This window comes from Marmota monax, unplaced genomic scaffold (genome assembly GCF_021218885.2).
Source record: "Marmota monax isolate L192 unplaced genomic scaffold, Marmota_monax_Labrador192_F-V1.1 WCK01_AAM20220418_F8-fsc00062, whole genome shotgun sequence".
In the NCBI taxonomy this organism is placed as follows: domain Eukaryota; kingdom Metazoa; phylum Chordata; class Mammalia; order Rodentia; family Sciuridae; genus Marmota; species Marmota monax.
In genome coordinates, this window is record NW_026695221.1 from 5118060 (window position 1) to 5127304 (window position 9245).

Genomic DNA, 9245 nt, shown 5'->3' on the forward strand with positions numbered 1-9245 from the left:
CTCGAGTCAGAATGGCAATTATCAAGAATACAAGCAACAATAAGTGTTGGTGAGGACGTGGGGGGAAAGTACACTTATACATTACTGGTGGGACTACAAATTGATGTAACCAATCTGGAAAGTAGTATGGAGATTCCTCAGAAAACTTGGAATGGGACAACCATTTGACCCAGTTATTTTACTCTTTGGTGTATACCCAAAGAATCTAAAATCACCATATTACAGTGATACAGCCACCTCAGTGTTCATAGCAGCTCAATTCACAATAACTAAGCTATGGAACCAACCTCGGCACCTTCAACAGATGAATTTGGATAAAGAAAATGTGGTACATATACATAGTGGAATATTACTCAACCTTAAAGAAGAATGAAATGATGGCATTTGCCAGTAAATGGATAGAACTGGAGACTGTTATGCCAAATGAAATAAGCCAATCCCCCAAAATTCAAAGGCCGAATGTTCTCTCACAATGCTGACTCAAAATAGGTGGGGGTGGCAGAGGAGTAGAGGTTTATTGGATTGGACAAGGGAGAGTGGGGAGGGGGAAAAAGGGGGTAAAGGAATGGGAAAGACAGTAGAATGAATCAGACATAACTTCCCTATGTTCATATACATGACCATTATAACTCTACATTATGTATAACCACAAAAATGGGAAGTTACAATTCATGTATGTATGATATGTCAAAATATATTCTACTGTCAAGTAACTAAAAAGAACAAATAAAAAATATTTAAATAAATAAAAACACAATATCAAAAAATATTGAAAATTCTAAAAGAAATCCTTGCATTGAACTTAACACACATTTGGATGTAAATTCTATGTCTTGGGCCAAGGGAGTTGGCTTGTCTCATTCCCAATTGTGTACCAAGGCCAAAAACAGCATGTGCCAGTCCATCAATATCTGATGACTATTTATCTGTTTTCTAATGTGAAAATTTAAGCTTAGAAAGATTAAGTAATTTCTCAATGTTACATAAGTGGAAAGCAAGAAGTCAGAATTGAAAACCAGGTCTGACTATCTCTTAAATTCTTGTTTTTTCCATTTTTAAAAATCTTGGGTATATAATAGAAAGAATATTGGCCTTGCCGGCAGGATAACCCACTTTCTAATTCCAGTTCTATTTCTAACTATGTGACCTTGGGCAAGTGCCCTTCCTTGGATGGACTTCAATTTTCTCCTCTGAAAATTAGAAGAAATCAGACCAGTTAATGTCCAGGATTCCTTCCAGCCTTTTGGTCTGTGATGCCTATGACTAAGAGAGCCTTGTGGGCTTGGTGTGAGCCATAGGGGAAGACTCACAGGAAATGGAAACATGGAAGGGTCAGCCAATGGGTGGCCTGGAAAATGCGGGGCCAGATACTGCTGTAACAAAAGAATAGCCAATGGGAGTCTAGCTGTCTCTCCCATCAGGAAGTCACTTCATTTCCTCACTCCAGTAAGCAAGAAGTTGCTGCTTCTCTTACTCCAGGGAGATGGACACTCTGCAGCTCTGGGAGGTGAGCAGCTGATTACTTTCAGAGCCTTGTGATCATTCCAGATAGATGAGGGGGCTGATGATCTCTGGTGATTACAGCTAATTGACATTTAGGACTTTCAAGATTCTCAATGTACAAGACCAGTTTCAGTCATAGTCAAACAAAACTTTGAAGTTTCATTTTCCACTTAGGGTTTAAACTCTTGTTCAGTAAGATTCATCTGTTTAAAACAGTGACCCAAAAGAATGAATTTTAAAACAACCAAACAGTTGCTTTGAATTATGTGCTATGTTAAAGATGGCTAGTAGCCGATTTAACAAGGGTTTACTGCCTTGGCTTTCATACCATGATTAAGAATAATTTGCATGTGTTTGTACAGGCCTATTCCCAAAGGATCATAACATTTTCTTCCCAGGAAATCCAAAGCCACTCACAGGTAGTCTTTGATATCGTTTATTCCTCTTCTGAGAGGTAAGGAAGATGGTTTTGTTACAATAGAATTGTGACACTTGACCTTCTTGGGAGACAGGGTCCCTTCCATAATCTGGTGAAAACTTGTGGGTCGTCTCCTGTTCCACCCTTCCATTCCCAAGTCACAAGTGCAAATATATACAAAAGTTTACACGTACTACAAGTGATTCTGAATCCTCCTATAGCAAATCCATAAAGGTCTTTAACACTAGTCCAAATTCTGAGTTATTTCAAAATATGGTGCTAGAATAATTGATTATCCCTATGCAAAAAAAAAAAAAAAAAGGAAAATTGAATCTTGATCCTTACCTCACACCTTATAAAAACTTTAAGTAATTCAGAGGCTAAAAACTAAATGCTACTTCCAGGAGAAAATATAAGAGTAAATCTGTGACCATGAATTAGACAATTCCTTAGATATGATATAAAAAGCATAACCTATAGTACAAGCAACTAAGAGTGTGCTACACTACGAGATTGCAGAAGAAAGCTGACTTTTAGGTCTTCTCAGGGGTCTGCTCCTGTCTACAGTGATGCAGTCAGGGCAGAACACAGTCTCTGTCCCAGAGCTCCACCTATGCCCAGGATAAATCTAACAGGAAGCTAGGAGAGAAGACTCATGTGCCAATCTGCAATGTACAAAGTACAGAGAAAAGTGCTAAACAAAGGAAGAAGAGAGACCACAGAGGGCAAAACTGTCTGCAGGGCTTTCAGAAGAGATGGTCCTGAACTTTACAGCAAGTAATTTCAGGAAGCAGGAGGAAGAGGAAAAGACCTTGAAGACATGGAAGCAGAAAGTTGTATGCTACCCTCAAGGACTAGAAAGTTGCTATGCAGAGCTGCATAGAAAGGGTGTACTGAGAAGTCAGATCTTAAGTTAATCTGATCCAGGTCCAAGTAAATCCAAAAACAAGCCAGACAGAGAACTTGAAGCTTGAAGCTGGAGGTGTAGCTCTGTAACATCGCATTCCCCTAGCTTCTAGCTTGCCCAGGCCCTGGATTCGATTTCCAGGAGGGAGCGGGGAGCTTTGGGCTTGATGACGACAATGAGGTCCTCCTTCTAAACACAAGGTGACATGATGAAAGTTCACTCATTCAGATGCACTGTTCCTCCAAACAGGGCTTCTGCTGAATTAAATGTTGGCATTGGTAATTAATTGTCCACCCACAGTCTGTATTATCGACCCAAAGTACAGCCTCAAATGCTTTCTTGGCATCAGGTGATCACAATCAACATTCAGGACACTCCCTGCTGTATGGCGAAGCTGATAAATGAAGGACCTCCCATCAGCCTTTCACATCCACCACCATCTCTACCATCGTTTCTCTTTGGCTACACATTTCTTCAGACAGCAGCTGTTTGTTCTTTCTGTGCCTGCTCCTTATTCATTTAAACTTGCTTCCACCCAGGAGCAAGAAAAAGGCTGGAAGTGATCCAGAATCCAGTGTGACATGGCCATGACCAGATTCCTCAAGAACAACTCTGGAAAAATTAGTCTATCTCAGTGAGGAGGGTGGAGAGAAGAAACTTTAGGGATTCTGTCTCTATGACCCCAGTGTGAGATGGCAGCTGAACTAAGGTAGGAATACACAGGTAAAACCAGCATCAGAAACTCACAAAGCAAAAACAGAGTTTATTAATCCAGTGTGGACAGCCAAGATCGTCTGTTGATGTACTTCCCCACCTAACAACTGGCAAACCATTTTAAGGGTGGGTTTGGGGGTACAAGACTGGGCTCATCCTGGAGTGTCTTCTTTGTCAGATCTTCTGTAGCTTTAGTTCGCTGTGGCCAGCAGAGCAGAAGCAAAGGTAGAACAATACTATGTTTTTGAGTGAGGTAACTGCTCTTGAGGATCAGGGAATGAAACAGGGTGATTTCCAAAGCTGTTAAAATTGTCCTTCCCCTCCTAACAAAGCATCAGAGGAGAGATTTGCCTCGTGCTTTCCTCTCATGCCTGTGTCTGTCTGAGTCTCCATGGTGATGTTGTGTATGTTTGCATGGCTGGAAGGATCCAGAGATGGAAAACGAAGCCAGGGTGGACCAGAGCGGGGAGTCCAGCAGGAATTCCTCTCTGCTCCTCTGCAGGCGATCAGCTAACGGAGAGCTAACGTACCCTTCCTAGGTTAGTCATCCAGCCTGCTATTTCCAACAGCTCTGAGAAAAAAACACGAACCACAACAGTTACTCCAGGGATTGTTCATGAAAGTCTGTTTTTCCCCCAGGCAGAGTTTCATTGGATAGGAATTTCATCATGAGAATTCCTTAGGCCAAGGTACCAGCACACAAAAATAGCAAGGCAGCCAGCGGGTCCCTGGGTGGAGACAGTAGGTATATCAGAAAGTGCTCTGTGATGTCTCACCTGTTTCCGCCGCTGCCTGGTATTTCCTGTCTATGCTACGTGGACTTGAGGAGCAAAGCTCTTGATACCTGTAAGAGACCTCTTTTTCTAGATGAGATCTGTAACTCATGATGTTTCTCCTAGTGGAAGAAGAGAGAGAGCACCCATGAGTATTCTTAGTAATTCCTCAAGCAAGACAGTTGACCTTTTAACTCCTTCTTTGTCTTCTGAATCACCTCCCAATGTTCCCTTACATTTAGGGAGCCATAAAGGGGATTCTGACCAGCATGTTGCCCAATTAGGGCCAATGTTCCTATATAGAATACCTATTTTTAGGCAAATTGTATAAACATATGTGTCATGGCCATCATTTAATGCAGCATCTGGCATACATTAGGTGCTCAAAATATTTATTAAACAAATGAGTAAAGTCCCCATAAGCAGTGGGACAGTGGCAAGGGCATATGGAAGGTGGTTGCCATCTAGAAGTTTGGTGAGTTTCATGGGGTGAAGAGAGACTGTTGAGTAGGATCAGATGCTAAGCTATCTGTACTTCAAACACATCCCTCCTTACTCCACAGCCTGCACCCCCTTACAAAAATTTGTTTCTCTCTCTCTCTCTCTCTCTCTCTCTCTCTCTCTCACACACACACACACACACACACACACACACACACACACACACAAAAAAAATCCTTGAGGAATGTGGAGATTAAATTTACCTGGTGATGTATTGGTAGATATCAGTTGGCCAACAGAGTGAATTTCTCATTCTCAGAGCCTAAGAGTTTGGCAGATGGCAAAGTGGGATGAAGGGGAGACAGACTTGTAGCAGGCTAAAGAATAAATTAAAACATATAAAATATTACTAGCAATCTTCCATAGGCCATGAAATATCTTCCTAAGCTGACAGTACTGCTCCAAATAAAAATGTACTTAAATGTATTTCATAGGATGGTGACATGGTCTGAACTTGCATGCCCCATTACTTTCCTGAATACATGTGCTGCTTCATTGTTCTGTCCTGTGTCATTCCCAAAACTTAGTGGTCATTTAGTCACCTAACAAACATTTATAATCTAGAGCAGTGGTTCTCAGTCAGGGCAATTTGGTCTCCTCAGGGGATACTGATAATAATTGAAGACATTTGTTTTGTTTAGTTTTTAAATTTTATTTTGAAATTAACCTTAAAATGCAATATACATAAATAAAGCACAACTATTTGAACTCTAAATGCAACTATTTAAGCTCAATTTTGGAAAAGGTATACGTATGCGATCATAATCAAGATGTAGAGTATTTTGAACATCCTAAAATGTTTCTTTCAGCCCATTCCCTGTAAGTCTCAATTCTCATCTCTTGTCCTAGACAACCTATTCAGCAACTTCATGCGACTATATGTTACATTTGTCTCTTCTTCATTTTTAGAATAATGGTTTCATAAAATTGCCACTATGTACCCTTTTCCACCTGATTTTACATAGCATAAAGTTCCAGAGATCCCATTTTTAAAAAATTTGTTCTAATTAGTTATACATGACACTGGAATGCATTTTGACACATTATACACAAATAGAGCACAAATTCTCATTCCCCTGGCTGTACATGGTGCAGTCACACCATACATGTATGTACATAGGTTAATAATGTCCATCTCATTCTACTGTCCTTCCCCTCCCCACATGCCCTCCCCTCCCCACACTCCCCTCTGTATAATCCAAAGCTCCTTCACTACCATCCCCTACCCCCTCACACCCATTATGGATCAACATCTGCTTATCAGAGAAAACATTTGTCCTCTGGTTTTGGGGGTTTGGTTTATTCGCTTACCATGATATTCTCCAGGTTCATCCACTTACCAGCAAATGCCATAATTTCATTCTTCTTGAAGTGGAGTAATATTCCATTGTGTATATATACCACATTTTCTTTATCCATTCATCTATTGAAGGGCACCTAGGATGGTTCCATAGTTTAGCTATTAGGAATTGAGCTGCTTATAAACATTGATGTGGCTGTATCACTGTAGTATGCTGATTTTAAGTCCTCTGGGTATATGCCAAGCAGTGGGATAATTGGGTCAAATTAGTGGTTCCATTCCAGGTTTTCTAAGGAATCTCCATACTGCTTTCCATGGTGGTTGTACCAATATGTAGTTCCACCAGCAATGTGTGAGTGTGCCTTTTCCCCCACATCCTCATCAACATTTATTGTTGCCTGTTTTAATAGCTGCCATTCTGACTGGAGTGAGATGAAATCTTATAGTAGTTTTGATTTGCATTTCTCTAATTACTAGAGATGATGAAAATTTTTTTCATATGTTTGCTAATCGATTATGTTTCTTTTTCTGTAAAGTGTTCAGTTCTTTAACCCATTTATTGATTAGGTTATTTGATTTTTTTGGTGTTAAGTTTTTTTAGTTCTTTATATATCCTGGAGGTTAGTGCTCTATCTGATGTACATGTGGTAAAGATTTTCTCCCATTCTGTAGGCTCTCTCTTCACATGATTGTTTCCTTTTCTGAGAAGAAGCTTTCTAGTTTAAATCCATCCCATTTATTGATTCTTGATTTTACTTTCTGCACTTTAGGAATCCTGTTAAGGAAATCAGATCTAAGCCAACATGATAAAGATTTGGGCCTGCTTTTTTTCTCTATTAAGTGCAGATTCTCTGGGTCTATTAAGTGCAGATTCTCTGCAGATTCCTAGGTCCTTGATCCACCATGAGTTAAGTTTTGTGCATAGTGAGAGATAGGGGTTTAATTTCATTTTGCTGCATATGAATTTCCAGTTTTCCCAGCACCATTTGTTGAATAGGCATTTTTTCGCCAATGTATGTTTTTAGCATCTTTGTGTAGTATGAGATAACTTTCTTTATGTGGGTTTGTCTCTGTGTCTTCAATTCTGTACCATTGATCTTCATGTCTATTTTGGTGTCAATACCATGCCATTTTTGTTACTATTTCTCTATAGTATAGTGTAAGGTCTGGTATTGTGATGCCCCATGTTGAAGTCATTTTTGATTGTCATAACTGGAGGAGGGTACTGTTGACATCTTGAGGAGGCCAGGTATGTTTCTAAGCATGTTATAAAGCATAAAACAGATCCCAACAAAAAAAAAGAATCATCCTGCTTCAAAAATGTTGAGAAGCAGAAAGAGAAACACATGATAGATAGCACAGTAAGCCTTCCACCCAAGTCCTGGGAAGTCACAGAAGGCATATTGGATGGGGCAGCATGTGAGCTGAGATATGAATTAGGAATAAACACAATTAGGAAAAAAGGTCTCAAGCAGAAGAAACTACACCTGGGGAGAAAAATTTAAAAAACTGCAAGGATAGTAGATGTTCTTTTAACTAACTTTCCCTTACAAGCTCATGTGTAAAACGCATTGATTGATGCCCACAGCACCCTGAGCATACATGGTTGGCAAGCCTGTGTACCTCTACTCCCACCAGGTATGCTTACCAAGGGCCAGTAACTTTTACTCCCAAAGCTATTAATGCCAGTCTAAATGTCAGTTTGGTTATACAATTAGGTGTCGTATAAACTCTGAGATATGATTACAACAAGAAAGTTGTTGTATTTCTTCCAGGCAGAATGCTTTGACAAGATTTCATGAAGAGTCCTTTAAAAATGTCATCAAATTAGGTATAATCAAAAAAACTCTAATAGTTTGGGAAGAAAAAAGGTTTAAAATGTAAAAGAGTTATGCACTCCCATTGTTTCACAAGTGTCCTTACATTCTTAATCCACTTTAAAAAAACTGTAATTGGAAATCATAAATAATCCCTTATTGGTATGGTTTATGCAAGAAAGATGACTCTGAACACTAACCAACTTACACCAAGTAAAGCACTTGGCCTTATCTCAAAACACTGCTAAATAAATGCAAACTTTAATGTTTTGAGTTAAAATATAATAAGCATCACATGTATATGTCATTCAGCTTTCACCATATCTGGGTACAACTGGGGCACAGAACAGAGACCATGATAACATACAAAGAACAAGAGATGAACTGGGGTCAGGTCATGAGGAGTCTTGTAAGCCATGATGCATTTGGACCTTGATAAGTAATAGAAGCCATTAGAATGTTTTAAACCAGGGAATGACTTGGCCACATAATGTCCTTTTTGCCTTAGCTCCAGTGAAGAGTATGAATAGGAGGAAAGTAAATTTGGAGACCACAAGTTCAGCTAGGAAGGACCTGCAGGAATATGCGTTTCCTATGATTATTGAGGATAGAAATAACATTGGTGATGCAGTTATGGAAAGGGGTTCAATAAATATTTAGAAATTAATATCCAAAGAACTTGATTATTGACTGACTATAGTCTATAAAGGAAAGGCTAGAGTTATAAAACCACACTTGGGTCCGGGATGCATGAATTATTCATGGTGATATCTTTGAGATGGAAGACAAAGCAGAATAATTCAGGCAGGGTGGGAAGATGTTGAGACCAATTTTGGACATGTTAAGTCTCATTATCCTGTGAGACAATCAACCATGTAAAGATTTTCAGTATGTGATTGGATTCAAATTTGAAATACACAGGAAAAAATCTGTGGCTGAATATTTTTTGCCACCTGATTCTCAAAAAGATTAATGTCTAACACTGTCAAATGTCAAATAAGGATCTTAGGAAATTGTACTTTGCTGTTGGGGTTGTATTTTGGTACAATTACTTTGGAAGATATTTTAGCACTATCTTATAAAGCAAATCCAATAATTCTATTCCCAGGTATATGCCCTAGAGAAATTCTTGAATATGTGACCAGAAAACATATTCAGGAATGATTCAGTACCATTGTTCATAATAGCACAATATTAGAAGCAATCTAGAGTCAAAAACAGATGGATACAGGTTAGTATATATTCAAAAAGGATTATAATGAAGCAGTAGAAAATGGTAAAGAGCACACATGTGCAAAAAATATGAAAGAGC

At 39.1% G+C, this 9245-nt stretch overlaps 1 long non-coding RNA gene across 1 annotated transcript; it reads right to left on the reverse strand.

Annotated features, from left to right (window-relative positions):
- Window positions 1-1923: 1923 nt before the first annotated feature.
- LOC124085244 (uncharacterized) lies at window positions 1924-6255 on the reverse strand. Its single transcript, XR_006849381.2, has 4 exons — window positions 6157-6255; window positions 5020-5133; window positions 4319-4437; window positions 1924-4113 (listed from the first exon to the last, which is right to left on the reverse strand). It is a non-coding gene; the product is annotated as an uncharacterized LOC124085244 (long non-coding RNA).
- Window positions 6256-9245: the final 2990 nt, after the last annotated feature.